This window comes from Pseudochaenichthys georgianus, chromosome 10 (assembly GCF_902827115.2).
Source record: "Pseudochaenichthys georgianus chromosome 10, fPseGeo1.2, whole genome shotgun sequence".
NCBI lineage: Eukaryota > Metazoa > Chordata > Actinopteri > Perciformes > Channichthyidae > Pseudochaenichthys > Pseudochaenichthys georgianus.
Window position 1 is genome coordinate 6,067,407 of NC_047512.1, and position 26,321 is coordinate 6,093,727.

The following is a 26,321-nucleotide window of genomic DNA, read 5'->3' on the forward strand; positions in this document are numbered from 1 at the left end:
CTTTTACTACAAGATCTGAGTACTTCTACTTTTACTCAAGTACAAGACCTGGTATCTCAGTACTTCTCCCACCTCTGGTTAAGATGTTTATTTAGTAAACAGTGTAATTAAATGTGTATCTATGTTAAGCTATCTGTGGCCCCTTTGAGGGACGCATAAAGCCAAAGGTACTGTGGTTCTGAGTTGCCTGTGCCGAAGACAAACGTCCATTACAGGTACATTTAACGGACACTAAAGTATTCTGAATATGCAATAACTTCATTAAAAAGTGGTGTTTGTTTCTTAATGACAGCAGCCCAGAGGAGCTAACATGCTAACAGGCTAACAGGGTAAGGCTTAATTAATGAATGTTCTCTCTTCAGATGTTCCGTGTTCCCGTCCACACAGAACCTCACACAGCTGGAACACCAGGAGAACCGCAGCTGTTCTCACAAATACTCCAGAGTTTCCCATGTTATCCAAAACCATAGATATATATAAACACTAGATGGCTCACACGCGCTGCTGGCCAATGGAGACCGACGTTGCCACTTGGCCGCCATCTCGCTACAGGCAGTGCTCTCATTCACAACATTATGGTTTACTATTTAAATAACCATAGCTTGCTCAATTTTCAACCGATTTTCAAACGGTTTGGTTTTTTATAAACATCAAAGATGTAGTTATGATACTGCATACTTATAATCATGGACTTTCATATGAAAATAACATTAATCAGATAAAGCAATAGCTATACACACACACACAAGGTATTTATATTAAATATTTGCCGGTGTATATATTTCCATTTATTTTATTATATTGTCAATATTTAAAATAAATTATAAATAAATTATAAAATTAAAATACATTTATATTTTATATATAAAAATCGGTCTCATGTTACCACTCTGTAAGCCAAGAGTTGTTAATTGAGCAATGCCTTAGCTTGAAGAACAGGGACACAACTAATGACAATAGCATATGTTGGTATATTATTTAGATATTCACACCTTTATCAGAAGAACCAAACCAACATAAAATGTGCTCACAGACAGGCCAGTTCTGTCTAATTTATCACAATTATTTTTGACATGAGATCTTCATATCATCCTAGTTTTGTATTTAGTTTCTAGATTTGTAAACAAATCCAGAACCTTTGAAATATGTTATTGAAAAAAGACCAAGAATAATATAAACTGTACCATGTGTCCTTTTGTGTCCTTCTGTAGTTCATTTGTGGTTTGTCTTGACTCACCCCGGCTGATATATCACAACATCCACTGTTTAAATTGTTCCCTATATTGCCCCTATGCCCCTGTAAGGTGTCCTTGGGTGTTATGAAAGGCGGCCCCCCCAACATAAATGTATTATTATTATTAAGAAGAACAACTTGGTGTGGTGTGGAGGGGATGTAGGAAGCAGGAGCAGGTGGGGAGAGATGGGACTTCAAGGTTCAAGGTTATTTGTTTTAAATGTGTCTTGCATACAATAAAATAAAATACAGTATACCACAAAACCAATAAGACACACAGTGACACATGGCACACTAACAATCAATCATCGTCCAGCCTCAGCTTTGGTATTCTTTCACAACCATGTTATGGGTTTATTAGACTGAGCAAACATAAACATATGTGGTGATCCCACGGGTTCTTGTTTGCAGACAGCGGCGATTGGAGCATCCGTAGGCTGCACACAAGTCCGGCATATTCAGGTACTTCTGTAAACACAAAGCCAGCAAATTCCTGTATCATAATGCAAGATGTTTTTAACAAGCCAAACCACTTGGAAGAAATCATGTGTAACTTAAGTTATGTTGAAAGAAAGAGCAGTTCTGCCTCTCCCACTGGTGTAAAGTTGCTGGGTGAACTTTGTAATACTAGGTCTCACTGACAGCCTCTTGTTATTAGCCAGCTAATAAATACAACCACATACACAAAGAAAAGCTGCAATTTCAACATGTCCAAGCATCCTGTATCATAGCCATGCTAATCATGTTTATAATAAACCAAACCGTTTGTAAATCAGTCAAGATTTCAGCGAGTTAAGAGTATTTTTGTGAATGTATGTGTGTGAGAATGTATTCACCCTTTATGTATTCTAAAATAATACATAAATCAACACACGTATTTTAATAACGAACACTATCTTATTTACATTATGTATTTAGACTGTAATTATTACAGAACATTAAGATGTGTTTGTTTCTACACGGAAGACGGATTTTAGACGGTTGAAATGTTACCAGCCAATCAGACAGCAGCACATCGCAATTTAAGCCAATCAGGAGCCTTGTAGTACACGTGTTGTTCGCCTGTTTTCCACTAGATGGCGACAGAAGCCAGCGAATAAACACGTGCAGAAAGCTGAGGGTTTTATCAGGTGGAAGAAGTACTATTATAATACAAAAACTATAAGTACTCCACAAAAAATAAAGCAATAAAAACCTTAATTAAGTAAAATGATGTAGGAATTAAGAGCACAATGTAGGCGAATTACATTGAAAGTAAAAAACATTTGTTGGTGTGTTGTTTTCTAGTTTTCCTCAACAACAAAAAATATATATACACAGATACAAATTACGTAAACGATAATACAAAAAGAAAGAGAAAAAACAAAGAAAGAAAAGATAGGGAGTCCCTCTTCACCCCTCTTGCCATTTCAAAAAAAAAAATCCTACCTGATGCTTGTTAGCAAGTTAATCTACCTCCATATTATATAGCATAACCATTCTTACACATCACATACATATTTAGATCTTGTAATTATCTGAACTCGTGTTGAACGATATTTCACCAGAATCAGGAGATGCTGTGTTACAAAATAAGCCGCAAATGCTCAAAAGTTTGTGATTTTCCAATAAATATGTGAATGTATTTCATCTGAGATACAGTTTAAAATAAGATTTGTTTGACTTAACAATATAATGATAAATCACTGCAGTGTTACTTCTGAAGTTATTATGTCTTATATCAGGAGTAGAGACATATTCTGACTAGATATAAGAAACATGAAGTTCAACCAGGAAGACCGTCTTTACTCATTCATTTACTATTTCCATTTTACTCTCTCTCCTCTCAATAAGTGATCGGGGGCGTCACTCCCCAGCTTAACCAATCACTTCGCTCTATTCTCACGAGCCTATCATAGCTCTCCACTAACCCTTTTAAATCTGCTCTCCCCCTCTGATAGCTGTCATTTCAGGTGACTCGACGCAACCCTCCTCCCCCCCTTTTCACCTCCTGTTCCACCAGGGTCAAGCTAAGCCCCTCCCCTTCAGACCGAACCCAACTGTCCATTCACCACCACCAGGGTCAAGCTAAGCCCCTCCCCTTCAGACCGAACCCAACTATCCATTCACCACCACCAGGGTCAAGCTAAGCCCCTCCCCTTCAGACCGAACCCAACTATCCATTCTCCACCACCAGGGTCAAGCTAAGCCCCTCCCCTTCAGACTGACCCAACTATCCATTCACCACCACCAGGGTCAAGCTAAGCCCCTCCCCTTCAGACTGATCCAACTATCCATTCACCACCACCAGGGTCAAGCTAAGCCCCTCCCCTTCAGACTGACCCCAACTATCCATTCACCACCACCAGGGTCAAGCTAAGCCCCTCCCCTTCAGACTGATCCAACTATCCATTCACCACCACCAGGGTCAAGCTAAGCCACTCCCCTTCAGACCGGACCCAACTATCCATTCACCACCATAGATATAAACACTAGATGACTCACCCGCGCTGCTGGCCAATGGAGACCGACGTTGCCACTTGGCCGCCATCTTGCTACAGGCAGTGCTCTCATTCATAACATTATGGTTTACTATTTAAATAACCATAGCTTGCTCAATTTTCAACCAATTTTCAAACGGTTTGGTTTTTTATAAACATCAAAGATGTAGTTATGATACTGCATACTTATAATCATGGACTTTCATATGAAAATAACATCAGATAAAGCAATAGCTATACACACACACAAGGTATTTATATTAAATATTTGCCAGTGTATATATTTCCATTTATTTTATTATATTGTTAATATTTAAAATTAATTATAAAATTAAAATACATTTATATTTTATATATAAAAATCGGTCTCATGTTACCACTCTGTAAGCCAAGAGTTGTTAATTGAGCAATGCCTTAGCTTGAAGAACAGGGACACAACTAATGACAATAGCATATGTTGGTATATTATTTAGATATTCACACCTTTATCAGAAGAACCAAACCAACATAAAATGTGCTCACAGACAGGCCAGTTCTGTCTAATTTATCACAATTATTTTTGACATGAGATCTTCATATCATCCTAGTTTTGTATTTAGTTTCTAGATTTGTAAACAAATCCAGAACCTTTGAAATATGTTATTGAAAAAAGACCAAGAATAATATAAACTGTACCATATGTCCTTCTGTAGTCCATTTGTGGTTTGTCTTGTCTCACCCCGGCTGATATATCACAAAATCCACTGTTTAAATTGTTCCCTATATTGCCCCTATGCAATATAGGGAACAATTTAAACATAAACTATCCTGTGTGTCCTTGGGTGTTATGAAAGGCGGCCCCCCAAAATAAATGTATTATTATTATTAAGAAGAACAACTTGGTGTGGTGTGGAGGGGATGTAGGAAGCAGGAGCAGGTGGGGAGAGATGGGACTTCAAGGTTATTTGTTTTAAATGTGTCTTGGAGATAAGGACCAGCTGCACACAATAAAATACAGTATAACACAAAACCAATAAGACACACAGTGACACATGGCACACTAACAATCAATCATCGTCCAGCCTCAGCTTTGGTATTCTTTCACAACCATGTTATGGGTTTATTAGACTGAGCGAACATAAACATATGTGGTGATCCCACGGGTTCTTGTTTGCAGACAGCGGCGATTGGAGCATCCGCAGGCTGCACAAAAGTCCGGCATAGTCAGGTACTTCTGTAAACACAAAGCCAGCAAATTCCTGTATCATAATGCAAGATGTTTTTAACAAGCCAAACCACTTGGAAGAAATCATGTGTAACTTAAGTTGTGTTGAAAGAAAGAGCAGTTCTGCCTCTCCCACTGGTGTAAAGTTGCTGGGTGAACTTTGTAATACTAGGTCTCACTGACAGCCTCTTGTTATTAGCCAGCTAATAAATACAACCACATACACAAAGAAAAGCTGCAATGTCAACATGTCCAAGCATCCTGTATCATAGCCATGCTAATCATGTTTATAATAAACCAAACCGTTTGTAAATCAGTCAAGATTTCAGCGAGTTAAGAGTATTTTTGTGCAGATCACTCACCTTACAACAGCTACCATAACGCGAATCAGAGTAATTGTTAACTGTAGCAAGATGGCGGCCGGTCAGCTACGCTGGAAAATCTCCCATGAGCCATCTAGTGTTTATATATATCTATGTTCACCACCACCACCAGGGTCAAGCTAAGCCCCTCCCCTTCAGTCTAACCCAACCATCCATTCACCACCACCAGGGTCTAGACCCCGGGGGGTTTCATCGGATCGGTTCTCCCCTCCTGAATGATACTCCTGCACAACGGGGCCTAATCGCCAAAACTCCATTACATTACATTACATTATTTATTACTATAATTATGTATTCTAAAACCGTCTCTCCTGATTGAAATATACTTGACAAGATTTTGAGTTTTTGTAGTCAGCTATGGGATGTTCATATTTTGAAAAATCTACAAATCTCTTCCCTCCGCATGACATGACACATGACATTTTACAATGAGTGACTTCTGATCCTGAACATTTTAATTATACTGAGTCGATGAACTACTTCTCATGGCTGGCTTGTTTGAACAGGAAGCAGACGTCTAAAGTTCTGGCCATATATGCTCAATATGGGCCTAATAAGGCATTCTCTCATAATAACCCCTAACAAATATGATCTATTCTTATGTAACAAGACATGAAACTACTCTTCTTAATATACATTCATTCACTACATTTAATATCTAACTCCTTCATACTTTCAGCTATAAACCATTCAACTATTAACTTATTCAGCTATTTCAGGACATTGAGGCTATACATGTTGTTTATACCTTTTTTAAACCTTTTCTTTTAAATATTCTTCACTATTTTTCCTACTCTTCGAGTTTAACATTTCACTTTCAAGTTTTCAACAAAGTCATTGCGATGCATCTGAGCTGTAACAATTTGATTCAAATCATTTCACTGTTCTGCATTTCTCTGCTAAGTTCAGCAACACACTTACTTGGTCTCTGTAGCTAAAAGCAGCTTCCATTCAGCTAATAAAATATTCAGCTTTTTCTGCATTTTCAGAGCAGGATGCAGTGTTCCTGAGGTGTGGATCTCTGTGTGTGTTTGGTGAAAGTTAAGCATGAGAAATGGATGCTGAGGAGAACCAGTAGGGAAATGGTACAGCAGCCAGAAAATAATAATATAATAACCCGCCGTGCACAGCTGCTCAGAGACAGAAACACATGGTTTGGTCAGATCCTCCTTCGCACTCTCCAAGAACTTGGAGTATCAGGCTCTGCACCTTCCCTCCTCACCTCATACCTCAAAGACCGCACCTACAGGGTAACTTGGAGAGGGTCCGAGTCCGACCCTTGTCAATTAACTACAGGGGACCCTCAGAGCTCTGTTCTTGGTCCCCTCCTCTTCTCCCTGTACACAAACTCGCTCGGATCTGTCATTAGCCCGCATGGTTTTTCATACCACTGCTACGCTGACGACACCCAATTAATTCTGTCCTTTCCCCGCTCAGAGACCCAGGTCGTCGCACGCATCTCTGCTTGTCTAGCTGACATCTCTCAGTGGCTGTCTGATCATCATCTCAAGCTCAACCTTGACAAAACTGAACTGCTTTTCCTCCCGGGAAAAGATTGTCCCACTCTTGATCTGACAATCAACATCGGCCCCTCTGTTGTTTCCCCGACCCAGACTGCAAGGAATCTGGGTGTGACCCTGGATAACAACCTGTGCTTCACTGCAAACATCGCTGCTACAACCCGCTGCTGCAGATACACGCTTTACAGCATCAGGAGGATGCGTCCCCAGCTGACCCAGAAAGCCACGCAGGTTCTGGTCCAGGCTCTCGTCACCTCACGCCTAGACTACTGCAACTCCCTCCTGGCTGGTCTACCTGCATGTGCCATCCGACCTCTGCAGCTCATCCAGAATGCAGCGGCTCGTCTGGTCTTCAACCTTCCTAAATTTTCCCACACCACTCCGCTCCTCCGCTCCCTCCACTGGCTTCCGGTAACTGCTAGAATCCACTTCAAGACACTGGTACTTGCGTACCATGCTGCGAATGGATCTGGCCCTTCCTACATCCAGGACATGGTTAAACAGTACACCCCAGCACGTGCTCTACGCTCTGCATCAGCCAAACGACTCGCTGCACCCTCGCTGCGAGGGGGACCCAAGTTCCCATCAGCACAAACACGTGGGTTTGCTATCCTGGCTCCAAAATGGTGGAATGAGCTCCCCATTGACATCAGGACAGCAGAAAGCTTACACACCTTCCGGCGCAGACTGAAAACTCATCTCTTTCGACTCCACCTCGAGGATAGAACTATTAACAAAGCACTTATATACTAACAAAGGGCTGGTTTACCTAAAGCCAGTTGAGTAGCACTTGAAATGTTTGGCTCTCTGAAACCTGATGTACTTATATGATTCTGTTTTCTTCAAGGTTGTGTTTTCCTGGTCGAATGTACTTATTGTAAGTCGCTTTGGATAAAAGCGTCAGCTAAATGTAATGTAATGTAATGTAATGTTTGTTGCCAATGATAGCGAGAAAGGGCTCTGCACTGTTAAAAAGGATATTGGTTTTTAGTCAGATGGGCAAATGTTATCATGCTGAGTGAACCCACTGCCCATTACAACTCATTAAGACGAGTTACAAAAACTTCAACTTGAAAAATATCTGTAAACTCAGAATAATCCGTTGCATTAAATTGATAACATGAGTCAGCCTCTGCATTGTATGTAACACGCATGCGCCCGCAATATGACGTCACACGCAGTGTCCCAAAACTGAAATGAATTTGAAATCCGAGTTGGCTGCCATCTTTCTTCCTCGCTCAGAGCCCGGACTGGAGTTATCAAGTAAGTACATTCAAATGTAATCTAGTTCATCAGCAGACAATGCGAATTCATCCTCTAACGTTAGTCTCTGTCTCAGTCTGACTGTCGCCACACCTTTTGATGCATATTTCATATTTAACGTTAGTTCGTTTTAGGAAAAACGTTAGCATGTTAGCGAGCTAGCTAGCTAGCAGTAGGTTGGAAGTTAAGAGCTGCCCGAGTGAAATAGCGAGTATATAGTGGGTTGAATGAGTTGAATGTTGATGAGACAAATTCGGACCATCTAGATTTAACAACAGATGATTACATAGAGCAGGGGTCGGCAACAGGCAGACCGCGGTCCGGACCCAGACGCCGACCTATACGGACCCGGAGCTATAATCAATACATTAATAGGGGATTTTTCGGCGCCTCCCACTTTTTTAACACTGATTTGGGTGACTTGTGTAATTCGTGGAGAACCGAAGAGTTTTCGTTTTGGGGGTGGGGGGGAGGGAGTCAGTCCGACAGACGGACAACTTCTCACTTCAAAAAAGAAGAAGAAATCTAGACCGCAAAAATAATTAAACAAGCGAGTACCTGTTTTTCCTGGCCAAGGACAGGTTCATGAACACAACACGAGCGTAACGTGTCTTCACGTGGTATATGTCTCGTCTGAAAGGAGTGCTGAACACCGGAACGCCGCTCCAGCCCTTAACATATTGCAGTACCCATAAGGAGCCGTACACATGCCGCAGTGTTTGCGTGGCTGTGTCTTTAGTTGTAAGCACAGTGGCGATCTGTTGTTATTAGCATCTGGTTAGCTAGCTATGCTAACGAATTTAAAGAGCTTTTCTACAACCAGGTGGAAGAGAGCTCTCTCCTGAGAGGCTCAAATAACCTCAGCTCAGTGAGGTTAAGGCACACCTTGATATGATCATTATACAGGGTTCGTACGGGTGCTTGAAATCCTTGAAAATGCTTGAAATGTGACGTGCTGTTTTCAAGGTTGGGAATGGTGCTTGAATTTTGGGAATGGTGCTTGAATTTTGGGAATGGTGCTTGAAATTGAGATAAAGTGCTTGAAAATGTAAATGCTTTACTTTTACAATAAATTGCTGTCTGACTGAATAGTTCGCTTTTTAGATTAAAAGAAAAGAATTGCTTCGCTTCTACATAAAACATCTGCGCTGCGGCCTTCCCGAAATCAGTCACATTGACCCGAAGACACATTTTCGTTTGTATTACTGTTCTGGGGAAGCTCGCGAGTGTGTTTGTGTATTTTTGCGTTTGTGTACCGGGAAACACTCACAAGAAACACCGGCTGTTGTTCTGCCTGCTGTGACGTTAAGTTACTCCGTTCTCCGCTTGTAATCATGCCGAAGCTTCAAAGCTGTATTTATCATCTGAATTTGCCGAAACAAGTTTAATATTCTGAAAGCCAAGACTTTCTTTATTTGAAAACAGATGAAAACAAACTGTCTTTTATATAAAATTGAAGTATTATACAAGTAAAACTACATGTTGCTTTAATCCCATGTGATTGTAGAATGAACACAGTCTTCCTTTGGAGATGTATAAGTCAGGAGTCTTGAGTAGTCAAATTACCTAAAATCATTTTACACATTTGTAAATATTATTTTCCACTTGTTACCATTGTGAGTCTATTTCTATGCAGCTCTGCGTGATTGTGTGGCTACAATTCAGACTAATACACTACCAGAGGTGGATAAGTACTCAGATCTTGTAGTGAAATTATAAATACTCATATCTTGTACTTGAGTAAAAGTAGAAGTACCAGAGTGTAGGAATACTCTTTCACAGTAAAAGTCCTGCATTCAAAATGTTCCTCAAGTGAAAGTAGAAAAGTATTCTCATCATAATATAGTGAAACACAGTAAAAATAGTCATTGTTTGATTGGTTCGTTTCAGAATAATATATATGATATGTTTTATAATGATTGATCATGAAAGTGTTCTCAAAGCTGGTGAAGGTGCAGCTAGTCTGAAGTACTTTGTAGACTGCAGGGTAGCTGGTGAAGGTGCAGCTAGTCTGAAGTACTTTGTAGACTGCAGGGTAGCTGGTGAAGGTGCAGCTAGTCTGAAGTACTTTGTAGACTGCAGGGTAGCTGGTGAAGGTGCAGCTAGTCTGAAGTACTTTGTAGACTGCAGGGTAGCTGGTGAAGGTGCAGCTAGTTTGAAGTACTTTGTAGACTGCAGGGTAGCTGGTGAAGGTGCAGCTAGTCTGAAGTACTTTGTAGACTGCAGGGTAGCTGGTGAAGGTGCAGCTAGTCTGAAGTACTTTGTAGACTGCAGGGTAGCTGGTGAAGGTGCAGCTAGTTTGAAGTACTTTGTAGACTGCAGGGTAGCTGGTGAAGGTGCAGCTAGTTTGAAGTACTTTGTAGACTGCAGGGTAGCTGGTGAAGGTGCAGCTAGTCTGAAGTACTTTGTAGACTGCAGGGTAGCTGGTGAAGGTGCAGCTAGTCTGAAGTACTTTGTAGACTGCAGGGTAGCTGGTGAAGGTGCAGCTAGTCTGAAGTACTTTGTAGACTGCAGGGTAGCTGGTGAAGGTGCAGCTAGTTTGAAGTACTTTGTAGACTGCAGGGTAGCTGGTGAAGGTGCAGCTAGTCTGAAGTACTTTGTAGACTGCAGGGTAGCTGGTGAAGGTGCAGCTAGTCTGAAGTACTTTGTAGACTGCAGGGTAGCTGGTGAAGGTGCAGCTAGTCTGAAGTACTTTGTAGACTGCAGGGTAGCTGGTGAAGGTGCAGCTAGTTTGAAGTACTTTGTAGACTGCAGGGTAGCTGGTGGAGGTGCAGCTAGTCTGAAGTACTTTGTAGACTGCAGGGTAGCTGGTGAAGGTGCAGCTAGTCTGAAGTACTTTGTAGACTGCAGGGTAGCTGGTGAAGGTGCAGCTAGTCTGAAGTACTTTGTAGACTGCAGGGTAGCTGGTGAAGGTGCAGCTAGTCTGAAGTACTTTGTAGACTGCAGGGTAGCTGGTGAAGGTGCAGCTAGTCTGAAGTACTTTGTAGACTGCAGGGTAGCTGGTGAAGGTGCAGCTAGTTTGAAGTACTTTGTAGACTGCAGGGTAGCTGGTGAAGGTGCAGCTAGTTTGAAGTACTTTGTAGACTGCAGGGTAGCTGGTGAAGGTGCAGCTAGTCTGAAGTACTTTGTAGACTGCAGGGTAGCTGGTGAAGGTGCAGCTAGTCTGAAGTACTTTGTAGACTGCAGGGTAGCTGGTGAAGGTGCAGCTAGTCTGAAGTACTTTGTAGACTGCAGGGTAGCTGGTGAAGGTGCAGCTAGTCTGAAGTACTTTGTAGACTGCAGGGTAGCTGGTGAAGGTGCAGCTAGTTTGAAGTACTTTGTAGACTGCAGGGTAGCTGGTGAAGGTGCAGCTAGTCTGAAGTACTTTGTAGACTGCAGGGTAGCTGGTGAAGGTGCAGCTAGTCTGAAGTACTTTGTAGACTGCAGGGTAGCTGGTGAAGGTGCAGCTAGTTTGAAGTACTTTGTAGACTGCAGGGTAGCTGGTGAAGGTGCAGCTAGTTTGAAGTACTTTGTAGACTGCAGGGTAGCTGGTGAAGGTGCAGCTAGTCTGAAGTACTTTGTAGACTGCAGGGTAGCTGGTGAAGGTGCAGCTAGTCTGAAGTACTTTGTAGACTGCAGGGTAGCTGGTGAAGGTGCAGCTAGTCTGAAGTACTTTGTAGACTGCAGGGTAGCTGGTGAAGGTGCAGCTAGTCTGAAGTACTTTGTAGACTGCAGGGTAGCTGGTGAAGGTGCAGCTAGTTTGAAGTACTTTGTAGACTGCAGGGTAGCTGGTGAAGGTGCAGCTAGTTTGAAGTACTTTGTAGACTGCAGGGTAGCTGGTGAAGGTGCAGCTAGTCTGAAGTACTTTGTAGACTGCAGGGTAGCTGGTGAAGGTGCAGCTAGTCTGAAGTACTTTGTAGACTGCAGGGTAGCTGGTGAAGGTGCAGCTAGTCTGAAGTACTTTGTAGACTGCAGGGTAGCTGGTGAAGGTGCAGCTAGTCTGAAGTACTTTGTAGACTGCAGGGTAGCTGGTGAAGGTGCAGCTAGTTTGAAGTACTTTGTAGACTGCAGGGTAGCTGGTGAAGGTGCAGCTAGTTTGAAGTACTTTGTAGACTGCAGGGTAGCTGGTGAAGGTGCAGCTAGTCTGAAGTACTTTGTAGACTGCAGGGTAGCTGGTGAAGGTGCAGCTAGTCTGAAGTACTTTGTAGACTGCAGGGTAGCTGGTGAAGGTGCAGCTAGTCTGAAGTACTTTGTAGACGGCAGGGTAGCTGGTGAAGGTGCAGCTAGTCTGAAGTACTTTGTAGACTGCAGGGTAGCTGGTGAAGGTGCAGCTAGTCTGAAGTACTTTGTAGACTGCAGGGTAGCTGGTGAAGGTGCAGCTAGTTTGAAGTACTTTGTAGACTGCAGGGTAGCTGGTGAAGGTGCAGCTAGTTTGAAGTACTTTGTAGACTGCAGGGTAGCTGGTGAAGGTGCAGCTAGTCTGAAGTACTTTGTAGACTGCAGGGTAGCTGGTGAAGGTGCAGCTAGTCTGAAGTACTTTGTAGACTGCAGGGTAGCTGGTGAAGGTGCAGCTAGTCTGAAGTACTTTGTAGACTGCAGGGTAGCTGGTGAAGGTGCAGCTAGTTTGAAGTACTTTGTAGACTGCAGGGTAGCTGGTGGAGGTGCAGCTAGTCTGAAGTACTTTGTAGACTGCAGGGTAGCTGGTGAAGGTGCAGCTAGTCTGAAGTACTTTGTAGACTGCAGGGTAGCTGGTGAAGGTGCAGCTAGTCTGAAGTACTTTGTAGACTGCAGGGTAGCTGGTGAAGGTGCAGCTAGTCTGAAGTACTTTGTAGACTGCAGGGTAGCTGGTGAAGGTGCAGCTAGTCTGAAGTACTTTGTAGACTGCAGGGTAGCTGGTGAAGGTGCAGCTAGTCTGAAGTACTTTGTAGACTGCAGGGTAGCTGGTGAAGGTGCAGCTAGTCTGAAGTACTTTGTAGACTGCAGGGTAGCTGGTGAAGGTGCAGCTAGTCTGAAGTACTTTGTAGACTGCAGGGTAGCTGGTGAAGGTGCAGCTAGTTTGAAGTACTTTGTAGACTGCAGGGTAGCTGGTGAAGGTGCAGCTAGTTTGAAGTACTTTGTAGACTGCAGGGTAGCTGGTGAAGGTGCAGCTAGTCTGAAGTACTTTGTAGACTGCAGGGTAGCTGGTGAAGGTGCAGCTAGTTTGAAGTACTTTGTAGACTGCAGGGTAGCTGGTGAAGGTGCAGCTAGTTTGAAGTACTTTGTAGACTGCAGGGTAGCTGGTGGAGGTGCAGCTAGTCTGAAGTACTTTGTAGACTGCAGGGTAGCTGGTGAAGGTGCAGCTAGTCTGAAGTACTTTGTAGACTGCAGGGTAGCTGGTGAAGGTGCAGCTAGTTTGAAGTACTTTGTAGACTGCAGGGTAGCTGGTGAAGGTGCAGCTAGTTTGAAGTACTTTGTAGACTGCAGGGTAGCTGGTGGAGGTGCAGCTAGTCTGAAGTACTTTGTAGACTGCAGGGTAGCTGGTGAAGGTGCAGCTAGTTTGAAGTACTTTGTAGACTGCAGGGTAGCTGGTGGAGGTGCAGCTAGTCTGAAGTACTTTGTAGACTGCAGGGTAGCTGGTGGATTTACTCCAGGTGGAACTAAAGTCTGATTCAACACTTGATTAGATTTCACATCATTCATCCACATCTGTGAAGTCACTAACGTTATTAATACATGCAGTGGAGGAGAAGTACACCATTTACCTCTGACTTGTGTTTACTGCCAACCTAAAAGTACCTCAAAAATAGTAATCAATAATGTATTGAAAAGGCTGATTGTTTTTGGCTGATTGTATTGGCTCAGGGGAGGCCTAGTCTACGTACAGGTCACTAATTTTGAAATATTAAACTTAGTTTTCTTTTCTTTAATTTTTCATCCTCATGTAGAAGGCTATCACGAAACACACATGTGGTTGTTTATCGCATAAAGAACATCTGATTTAATGTGAGGTAGGGAAATAATCATTTGAGTATGTGTATATAAATATGTAATTTACAACAGCTGTAAGATGCTGGAAAATGCACCTTGAAAATGCTTGAAAAGTGCTTGAATTTGACTTTGGAAAAGGTGTAAGAACCCTGATTATAGTTATTAATGAGACTAAATGAAAAACAGGTATAAAATACTATATGACAGCAACAAAACAGTTGTTAAAAATAACAACAATAGAGTTTAAAAGGGGAGTGATTTGTAAAATATCCTAAAAGGAAAATATGCTACAGTTCTGTTTCATCTGGGTGTTGAGAGAGGTATCCATAGATCTCTTAATGTTGCTCTCAAAGTGCACCAGATTGATGCATTTAACTTCAATATTTAAACATTACACATATCCACAGTATTTAAGTAATGTTAATTGACAATAAATATTGTTGTTTTTGAATTGTACTTTCTTTATTTGATTGGCAGTCAGTTGTTGATTACATGCAGACGTTGATAAAGCTACAGGTCACTTCAATACATATCACACTAATTCATGAAGCAACTTAGACATGTTGATGTTCCGGACCTTTGCATGGGGACATTTTCTCTAACTGGACCTCGTTGCATTTTAGTTGAAGACCCCTGACATAGAGGATCAAGACCTGCATGATTTGTTTCAACAGAAAGTTGCATCTTTCTTACTGCGTATGCAAACGATTTTGCATGTGTCTAAGACAAAAACCCAGGAAATTATAAACGAGCTATGTAGCATTAGCTCAGCTGTGGAAGAGTGCACACCACACATAATTGGAAGTGTACTGATCAACCACAATTGTGCAGTAAATAGTGCAGTCACCACTGCTATAACAGAGATAGTTAAAAAAGCAAACCCCCTACGTGTCCTGTCAAAGGGCGGACCTTTTGGCTCTGAATACAAAAGAGAAACTTTTTACAAGAATAATTTTAAAGTGATTGAGCCGATTGAATATGTTTTAGATGCATCTTCCAGACGTATATTTGTTTATATTCCAATTCTGAAAGTCTTGACAGAGCTGTTAAATCGTAATAATGTTCTTCTATTTCATGTATTGCATGTTCAACATTTGTATATGGTTTGACATATATATGCTTGTGCAATACCAAATATTGCATCTGGGCAGCTTGTGAAATGTGAAAACGTAGGTCACTTTTAACTTGGACTAAAATTATGTAATGTCACTTCTTCATATAGATCGTCAAGGAATTCACCAGGCTGATGTCGATGGACCTCAATTGGCTCTATGAGGGTCTGGACAGCCACCTGCAGAAATTCCTTCAGTTGTTCAGGTCAAAGCGCTTTGAGGGGATCAAAGAAATTACATCCTTAATGGAGAGCCTCGACAAGGATGTAAGTACAGTTCTTTACTTTAAAGTACTTTGAGGCAATAGAGCTGCCTTTCCACATTCATTCATGTGTTCTCGTGTAAACTCAATGTAATTGTTACGACGGGATACAGGGGAAGGACCCAAAAGCAGGCGCCTGATGCAGTTCAATGATTTAATAAACAACATGGTGGTACAAAGGCTTAAGGGATAGTGAGGCAGGCAAGGGTCAGAGAAGGCAGGCCACACACGGACACACGGAATATGAAGGAATCTATTCAGTTAGCTGTGAACGTAGTGCAAATAACCAGCATGCCTTGTGGAGTGAGGGGGTCATATAATTATGATAGCAACGAGCAATATTAATGTATCATGTGTTTTGGCAGGCATCGAACCAAAGGAAGAGGGCAGCAGTGTTGCAGGGCCTACCATGGTACATGAGGGAGAATCCTTCAACGATCACGAAGATGTGTGAGGTAAGCGCTGAAACGTCGTTCAAGATGATACAAAAAACGAGTTCACAGGGTTACACTAGTCGTTTCAGGCGTCGTCTGTGTATGCACATATGCCAAAGCATCTCTAAAGCACTTTCGTTGTTGTTTCTTTTTGCATGAAGCCAACGGACCCTGAAGAGGACGTCATCAAGGGAATGGTGACTGGAGTCCTTTTAGTCGTTGAAGATGTGAAGGAACCTCTTCCAGCTTCCTACAACGATGTCGCCCTCGTGATCGAGGAAAGGATAGTCATACGTGACCTTGGTGATGTACCCAATGCTTTTGTGAACCTGATGGGATTGCAGTACATGCAGAACCTTGACTATCCAAAAGACTTGAAATACACCTCTGAGGTGATTCAGCGCCTGTTCATGGGAATTGGGTTGGACTCGTGCACTCCCTGGGTCCACTCTCTGAAGAATATATTGCTCAGTTAGAGAGATGGCCTAGGAAGATGTCTCTGCATCCGTCCCAAATGATGCATTTTCATTTTTTGTCCACTGTTCCAAGAGGAAAACAAATGTATAGCCCCTCTGTGGGTCACACCAGTTTATTTGGTGTTCATTTTCTATTGCTCTATTTTGAGGAAGTGTCAGAGAGACACTAGTGTGTATTTTATGTTGTACAGCAACCATGAACAGAGTGGATATTTCAGTACTGTTAGAATGTTTTAATGTTCTGACTGACAGTTAAGTTAAGAGAGATACCATCTTCTATGCATTTTACTGCAGCAACCCAGAATGGACACTGAACAGTTAATGAGTGTGTGGGTTGGAGTTCTTCATTTCTTCAGGTATTGATATTGTAATAACAGTCCTGATTGAAATGTCTTTTCAGCTATTTTTTCATGTGTTAATATAGTTTAGACTAAGCTAGTTCTCATGTTGATGTATCGTATAACTTTGTAGCTATTAGTTTGCTTGTCCTGGTTAACTTGGTACTAGAAGTTGAACAAACACAGTTGTACATGTTGAGCTAACTTGATTAACACATTTTTAAGAACTCAATCAAATACGTTTAACCAAAATCTTCTTAAGTTATCTTAACTAATATTTTCTAGTCCAAATAACTTGACACATGAAGTTGAGTCAACAGACTACAAGTTGTATCAACTAATGTATTGAAGTGTAATAGACTTGACAGTAAATGTGGAATCAACTTGACAACTTAACTCAATCACAGCAACAAGATGACTTGACTTAGTCACGTTGAGTCAACAAATCATTTTTAACAGTGTGCAGACAGCCTCACACCTGCATTAATGATCAACACACACACACACACACACACACACACACACACACACACACACACACACACACACACACACACACACACACACACACACACACACACACACACACACACACACACACACACACACACACACACACACACACACACACACACACACACACACACACACACACACACACACACACACACACACACAGGTAACACTTTAAATCAAGGTACACATATTCACTAAAACCATACGGCACCACTAATGTATAAAATATGTGGAACATGATGAAGTCAGTATGAAGTCTCCATCGGACAGAAAATAATAGAATGAGACTCCAGTCTGTTTTGTTTGTGACGACGTTATCAAACACCTGTGTGTGTGAGCCCAGAGATCAAAGGTTACCATGGTGACAGCGTTATCAAACACCTGTGTGAGCCCAGAGATCAAAGGTTACCATGGTGACAGCTTATCAAACACCTGTGTGAGCCCAGAGATCAAAGGTTACCATGGAGATGAGCAGTGAAAGGAGAGCCTTTCCATTGTTCTGAATGAGAAATAAACCTCTTGCATTTCTAACTATAGTTTAAAAACGGTAGCAGCTATCGGTAAAATGTTAACGCGTGGTGCATGTCAGGATCCTGAGGAGCGTCTGAGTCTGCTTTTTGTGTGTTTTCGGGTCAATAATGTGGCATTTTTGGCAGATTTACTAAAGGTGTGCAGCTGGTGCTCTGAGGAAAGATCAGGCTGAATTTACAATGGGCCTTAATGGAGACATGTTGAACGTTTTTGTCACTTCATGCCCTCAAGAGGCATTTTGTTAAACATTTTTGCGAGGTTTTCCTACGTTTTTCATGAAAAAAGATGAGTGCAGGGTTTGGGAGTTATGGCCGGTTGAAAAAGAAATGTTAAGTCGAATTTCAAGCTCTGCTCCACTGTGACATAACACACTCTAATGCTGCGTTCAGACCTATCGCATCGCTCTAGTCGCTCGAGTTTCACCGCGGCTGCCAGCTGTGTTTACTCGCATCATTCAAACAAGACGCGCTGGCTCGGGAGCTACAGCTACAACAACATGAACATATTTTACCGTGATTTAATTGTAATACACGTTTCTAAATGATGCCGACGTAACAACACACTGATACCGGTTAGTAAAAACCATGAATTAATGCTTTGACAAGTCTGCAGACAGGCGGCAGAGAAACACCTTTTAAAATGCTTGTTTTCTGAATGGAGATTGGGCCGACCAGGCTAAGCTAACGTTGTATTATAATCAGGGTTGGGAGGGTTACTTTGTAAATGTAATCAGTTACTGATTACTGATTACATGGCTCTGAAAGTAATCCGAATACAGTTACGTGTCTTAAAAAAGTAATCAGATTACTTTTAGATTACTTTCTTTTTCCATCACAGATGGTATGTTTTGGTGAACAGGAGACACAAAAAAGCAAAAGGAAACTGAACGTGTTTTACTGTTTTAATGGCTTATCAAGAGCACAGCTGAAACATCACATCTGAAACGATGTAACAACATAATACACTTGTTGGGGATGCAGCTTGGGATGTGAGGAGTGAGGGACACGGCTTAGAACGGGCGTGTCGCCTTCTGTCCTGCCAGTGTTGGCAGGACATGAATTAAAATGTCGAACTCAGACTTCATTTTAAGGACATTTCGGCCAGGGGTGTAGAGCTATAGTTTAAGCACCGGATTGGCAAAACAGGAGTGTGTGTACCAGTCTGCCTTGATCTATGAATTCATGTCCGTGACTCTCACAGTATCTGCTTTATAGAAGGAACACCTCCTTCACTTCATGAAATCTCTGCAGCGCCAGGAGGCAGCGGGAGGGTTAACTCAGCCTCTGAGAAGACGAGCGTGCCGCACAGTGCCTTTCACGCGCCACCTTCACACGCCGCCTTCACACGCCACCTTCACGCGCCGCCTTCACACGCCGCCTTCACTGTGTTACCTTCAGAAATAATTCATTAGTAAGGCTAAAGACTAAAGAGCGACCGCAGGCTGATGTGTTTTTAAAAACCACACACACACACCTATATACACACGCGATTTAAACGCAGACTTTTGTTCCTCCATGTTTCGTTGTTATTGTTTCAGTGAGTGGACCCGCAATTTTTTTTCAAACGCTTTTTTGGTCCATCTGCGGCGGTAATAGGTTTTGTGGGCTGTGATGATTCGGCTGTTACTACTTGAATATTAAATGGTGAGAGGAAATCTTTCCACCAATAATTCCAATAAGTAATCCAAAATGTATTCACTTCAGGTTTACTAAAGTAACTGTAATCAGATTACTCGAGCGAGCTGAATACAGTTACTTGATTGTTGTATTCTGATTACATGTATTCCGTTACAACCCAACCCTATGCTCACTCCACACTCATAACAACGGCCTACAGACATAAATAAACCAGTGACTGTATTCGCCATGACACAGACAGTCTGTGGTTTGTTGTTGTTTAACTTCTGTACAGTTTTCTGAACAGATATGAGGAGCTGTCTGTGCTAACTGCTAACAGCTAATGGCTGATGTTTTCTGGTTGAACGTCAGTAACGGCAGGCTGAGATCCTCACCGCTGATTGGCTTCCGCGAGAACGCGCCACGTGAATTTGACGCTCGAGTTGAAAAAATTGAACTCTCGCGTTTGTTCAACAGTTCAATCGCGTGATTCGCGTCGCGTCCACCGCTTCATGCTCGCCGTCGGAGCGAATTTGCGTCTGTCCGCGTCTCTGTATTGACTTTACATGTAATCGCGCCGCCCCCAAACATCGCATCACGTCCGGTGTGAACGTAGCATAAGGCTTAACGAGGTGCGCAATTCACACTAATGTTAAAATCTGAAGAAGGCCTCTTTACCAAGGTCCAAACTAAGTTAAATATCTCAAAAAGTGTAAAAAATATCAAAAATCTGAAGAATGACTTGAGATTATTTTAAAGTTGGAATGAAGTCTCTAAAGCATTTGGCGCAAGGTGTAGGTAAAAGAGGATTTGAAGGTTCCTCCCATTGAGTTACATGTTAAAACTTTTTTTTTTTAAATCTGAATAAATATATAATATATAAGTATGAAAAGTTGAAAGGTTCCCATCATGTGCTGAAAAGACTGAATATGTTGTGACTGGTTTCTGTAGCTGAAAGAATGCTGAAGAGACAGTGGTGTCATGATAGAATGTGATGACGTCACCACGGTTGCAATGGCTGCAGTATATGATGTCATCACATTCTATCTTCAAAGGCACGGAATGCGATGACCTCATTACATTACATTGCATTTAGCTGACTCTTTTATCCAAAGAGACTTACAATAAGTACATTTGACCAGGAAGACACAACCTTGAAGAAAACAGAATCATATAAGAACATCAGGTTTCAAAGAGCTAATCGTTTCAAGTGCTACTCAACTGGCTTTAGATAAGCCAGTCCTTTATTAGTATATAAGTGTTCTGTTAGCAGTTCTTTGTTAGTCATTCTATCGCTCGAAGTGGAGTCGAAAGAGATGAGTTTTCAGTCTGCGCCGGAAGGTGTGTAAACATCACAGACAAAAAACTGAAAAAGTTCAGTTCTGGTTCAGTTTCACAGAAACAGAGACTGATTTACCGAACACAGGATAATTTCCTCTGAAACAAAGTCAAAATGCAGTCCGCCAACCACCTTAAAGCCAGGAATGTCGCCCTGCATGGCCTCCAGGATGAAATTCACAGAGCAAAAATAAATGAGAAACATTTGATGGACCAAAACGCAGAGCAGAAAAGGAAAATCTCTTCCATGGTCACAGCTGAGATGGATCTGAAGAAAGAGGAGCTGAAGAATGCTGGACTGAATCACACTGTCAGAAATCAGACGTTCACGTTAGAAAAGATGAGAGAGGAACTGGACAAGTTGAAAGTTGAACACAGGGATCTAGAGACTGTCAGTGCGAGTGAGAAGAAAGACTCTGAGCAGAAAATGTACTCCTTCAAACGAGAGTCTCTGGAGTATCAGAACAAGTTATGTGTGGAGAAGTCTCTCCGCCAACAGAAGGAGAAAGAAGCAGAAATGTTTGGAAACCATCAAAAGGAGAACAGGATGCTGAATATACTGGTGGAGAAACTGTCTCATAATGTGGAGGAGCTGACCGGCTATAAATGCTTCAGCATCAAGACATTAGAAGAGCAGCGAGAACTGCATAGGAAGAAGGACAAGGAAGTGGCAGGCCTCGAGAAGGAGGCAAAAAAATCGAAAGAGTTTGCGTTGACATACAAACAACGCTACGAGAGTCTGAAACCTTACCGGGAAAAACTGAAGGTGGCGAAACACGAGTGTGAGAGACAGTCAGAGGAGCTGAAAAAACACAGACGACTGGACGATGTACACAAGGCCAAGGTACATGATTTACACATGACAATCGACCACTGGGAGAATAAGAAAGTGGGGTGGGAAAATAAGTATGCAAACCTGGAAGTCGACATGGAGAAATTGCGGGAAGAAAACAGAGCCCTCGTAACGGCAGCAGAAATGTACCAAGAAGAGGCGTTGAAGCAGCGAAATCTCATGAAACACATGGAGACAGAAGTCAAGAAGAAACGTGACCTGAAGATGAAACTCCGCGATCAAGAGAGGAAGATGACGCAAAACAGTAACGCCCATGGCCAAGGGATCATCGATCTGAGGGCCTTAATGTTAGACCTGGAGAAGAGGCTAACGCTGAAGATCATCCATGCTGACGGAGTGGAGGCGGAGAGAAACCTCCTCCTGCGAAACCAGCTCAAGGAACAGGCGCAGCAATCTTTGCTAAAAAAAAAGATCCACCAGCTGCAGGGGAAACTCCAAGATCAGACCTGCGAGACCGACGTCCAGAGGGTGAAGCTGGCCAGGTTGAGGATGGAGAGGCGCTGCGTGAAGAGCCGGCTGGAGAAAGTCAGCCAGTATTTGGTGGAAAGCAAGATGACGCAGGACGTGTGCATGGTTTCTGCCGACAGGGACCAGATGCTGGGGGAGATGAAGTTGGCCAAGATCGCAGTGGAGAAGGAGATGCTGGAGAAAGAGCTGCAGACACGAGAGGACATGGTGGTGCGGCTGCAGCTGCGACTCAACCAGGAGAGAAGCTGCCAGGACGCGCAAAAAATCACCATCAAAGAATATGAGCTCCAAATGAGGCAAATGTGGCTGGAGATGAAGAGGCTCAAGCTCAAGCTCAAGTGCAACGTTCAGGTGCCGGGCGCGAGTGAGCACACTTCCCGGCGGGAGTGGACTCGGGAGAAGAAGAAGAGCCCTCACGCCTATGTGAAAGTGATGAAGGCCCAGCACCGCCTGTATTTGCTCACTGGGAAACCTCAGAGCGTACGTCTCCTGGAGCAAAAGGACGAGGTGATCCAGGAGCTCCGGCACATGTTGGCCCGCCGGCCGGACGACGCCATACAGAAGATGCAGCTGTTCGGCTGGGACAACAGGCGCCTGAACAAAGAGCTGATGGCATTGAAGGGAAGCCTCGGGGTGTACCAGGCGGAGTACGACAACCTGAAGGAGGAGAACCAGAGAGTGGAAGAGGAGAGGAAGACCCTGAAGATGGACCACTTGAAGGCTATAGAGGTGACCAGGCGGCTGGCGGAGAAACTCAGGAAGTCGGGGTCTGGTGACATGAACCAGCAGACGCCCTTGCCCCCCATCTCCAAAAAGCCCAGATCCCCCGCCAAGGACCAGGGTTTCTCCGGCTACAGACCTCGGCCAAATTGTGTCCTCATCAAGTCCGAGCGTTTGCCAGAAATCCTAAAGACCGTCCCCCTGCCTTCCATCGCCACCGTGAAACTCAGGAAGTCGGGGTCTGATGACATGAACCAGCAGACGCCCTTGCCCCCCCATCTCCAAAAAGCCCAGATCCCCCGCCAAGGACCAGGGTTTCTCCGGCTACAGACCTCGGCCAAATTGTGTCCTCATCAAGTCCGAGCGTTTGCCAGAAATCCTAAAGACCGTCCCCCTGCCTTCCATCGCCACCGGGAAACTCCTGCCTCCCAAACCGCCGCAGCATCCTACACCGCGCCGCAGAAGCTTAGCGTTATCGGATCCACCGAGAACTGAGAACTTAAGAGCAGCGGGCACAACGTTTTAGTTTTCAGTGTTAGCTAGTTAAATTAGTTTTAGTTAAGTTTTAGGTTAACGTTATTAATAGTTTATAGTAAGTTACTACATTTTCAATGAGTTAAGATAAGTTTTAATTGATAGTTTTAGTAAATTTTTAGGATGTTTATATAGTGTGTTAAGTTTCCTTTGATTAATTTAAAACGTGTTTTCTTATTTCAGTTAATTTTTAGTTAGGCTAGTTACATTGGTTTTAGTTCAGTTTTAGATTAAAGTTATTATAGTTAATAGTTTAACGGCCCACCCATATTCAACCATAAACAATACGGAGGCTAAATGAAGTTCAGAACAATTCACAACATGTGACACTTTGTAAATCCAGTAGAACAGACCGTTGCTAAGGACTGTAATGACCGTTGCTAAGGAGGATCAAGAAAGAGAAAGGAAAGGAGTTTAAAATTAAAATAAATCTTAATAATGAAAATGTTTTAATATTTTTATTTTGGCTTTTAGATGAAGACCGCACACAGTTAATAAATACAACTATTCTTCTGGCTAAAATACATATTTTTTTAAAGTCAATCAAGGAGTAATCTTAATTTAAGGTGTTTGAAGAGTAGATTACAAATACAATTTCTTTTGTAAAAAATTATTGCCACAAAAAAAAGGACGGCTCAACACGCAAATGGGAAATAATTAGCTCTAAGGAAGAGTGGGATCAAGGAACTATAACTATTCCATGTTGTGTTTTTGGTGGTATTTGGTTGTCAACCAACTTTTGTTTGTGAAATGTTGAAGGGATCCTACTGACTGTATCTTTATTTCTCCTGTTATGTTCGTGTCTTTAGCCTGTAAAAATAAAATGTATTCATTCATTAAAATGAAAAAAAGGAAATTATTTGGCGGCCCACTTGCAATGCCCCTAGTGGTCCGCGGACCGCGACCCACAGGTTGGGAACCGCTGCAGTAGCTGATAGGATGTAAACCTGGACCAAAGCTGTTGGTCAATTAATAAAGGTTTATATTCTAGCAATACTGGCTGGCGACAGACTCACCAAAATAAAATACTTAACAGCATAGGCAACACGTCCCCGATGGTGTGGGTTACGGCCGCCGCCTTCTATCTGCCCATTAACCTGTCTATACGTGTTTGCAGCTGTGTATTATGTATAAGAGATGTGTTTTATAACAGCCTATTATTCTTCCCACTTTAGAAGTGAGGTTTTCTTTTGTTTATTTGTTTGTTAGTCATGTTGCTTGCGTGCCAACTTGTTTAAAACTCTTATTTAAAGAGTCTACCTTAGTTCCTTTTGTTGTTCATTTAAACCAGTGCCTCTGTGGCCTTTTCGTTTGTTAGTGACTGTTTGTTGCCAATTTTACTGCGCACTTTTTAATCAAACAACTTCCAATTTACCAATTCCAACTGGTTACAAGTTACTTTCTGTGAGCCGGGACGCAACAGTGTGCTAAGGGCCAATTTTACATATTGCAGCTATAATACGGGTCTTTGAGCACCTGTAAAAGCGCTAACAAATTAAATCTATTATTATTATTATTAACAGTGGCCAAATTCAAGTTCTAATATGCAATGCAAGCTTTGCTTCTGTATAGATAGACTTACTCATTAGTGTGACAGAAGGAAAGACAACAACAATGATAGTAATGACTCAGTATCAGCTTTATGTGGCAAGTATGTGTACACATAGGAATATAGTTATATCGTTTTTCCGCTTAGTGAACGTGTGTCTCTGCGCCGATCTGTGTGTGTGTGTGTGTGTGTGTGTGTGTGTGTGTGTGTGTGTCTCATTTGAACGTTTTGTTGAAGAACCGTAGCAGCTATCGGTGTAATTTCAACTCGTGGAGCATCGGAGTCTGCTTTTTTGTGTACTTTCAGGTCAATAATGTGGCTTTCTTTGGCAGATTAACTCCAGGTGTGAGGCTGGTGCTCTGAGGAAAGATCAGGTTGAATTTACGATGTCCAGGTGTCTATCAGTATGTAGTGTCTCTACTTTAAAGAGTCCTCTCCTGCTGATGTTCAGGTGTATATCAGTATGTAGTGTCTCTACTTTAAAGAGTCCTCTCCTGCTGATGTCCAGGTGTCTATCAGTATGTAGTGTCTCTACTTTAAAGAGTCCTCTCCTGCTGATGTCCAGGTGTATATCAGTATGTAGTGTCTCTACTTTAAAGAGTCCTCTCCTGCTGATGTTCAGGTGTATATCAGTATGTAGTGTCTCTACTTTAAAGAGTCCTCTCCTGCTGATGTTCAGGTGTATATCAGTATGTAGTGTCTCTACTTTAAAGAGTCCTCTCCTGCTGATGTTCAGGTGTATATCAGTATGTGTCTCTACTTTAAAGAGTCCTCTCCTGCTGATGTTCAGGTGTGTATCAGTATGTAGTGTCTCTACTTTAAAGAGTCCTCTCCTGCTGATGTTCAGGTGTATATCAGTATGTGTCTCTACTTTAAAGAGTCCTCTCCTGCTGATGATCAGGTGTATATCAGTATGTAGTGTCTCTACTTTAAAGAGTCCTCTCCTGCTGATGATCAGGTGTATATCAGTGTATCAGCCTCCCACTCCTCTGTCATCATCCTGTTGGACCTGTCTGCTGCATTCGACACGGTGAACCATCAGATCCTCCTTCACACTCTCCAAGAACTTGGAGTTTCAGGCTCTGCACTTTTCTGGGGGGGGCTTGTGTGGGGACGCCATGTGGGACCATAATTCACCTTGCCTATTGTGTTGCCACACGGACCCTTTAGTGGGGAACACCTGTAGCTTTAGCTGCCATTCCTGCTAGCTCATCAGGCAGAGCAGTGCATGTGTTAACCTCTCTGATATTAATGGATAATAAAGATTGGAACTCCATTCTTAATACACCGCCTCCGACTCTCTTTTCACGGCACTACAATGAATTTGTTCCATTTAGCAATAATGGAAAAGTCAAAACAAACCTCAAGACCAGGCAAACTTTGACAAAGACATGTGTTGGCCTTCTGGTGGTACACACTACAGAAAGAAAGAAAAAGGAAGAGCATACTGACCTCCAGACCAGACAAACTTAGGTTCACTCGGCCCACTGTAATACACTGGATCTCCTCTTCCTGCTCTGCACACATATCCTGCTGTGTGTGTT

The 26,321-nt window shown here is 42.5% G+C and overlaps 1 long non-coding RNA gene across 1 annotated transcript; it reads right to left on the minus strand.

The window, feature by feature from the left end:
• Window positions 1–1,557: 1,557 nt before the first annotated feature.
• LOC139434690 (uncharacterized) lies at window positions 1,558–26,321 on the minus strand. Its single transcript, XR_011644009.1, has 2 exons — window positions 26,230–26,321; window positions 1,558–1,702 (listed from the first exon to the last, which is right to left on the minus strand). It is a non-coding gene; the product is annotated as an uncharacterized lncRNA (long non-coding RNA).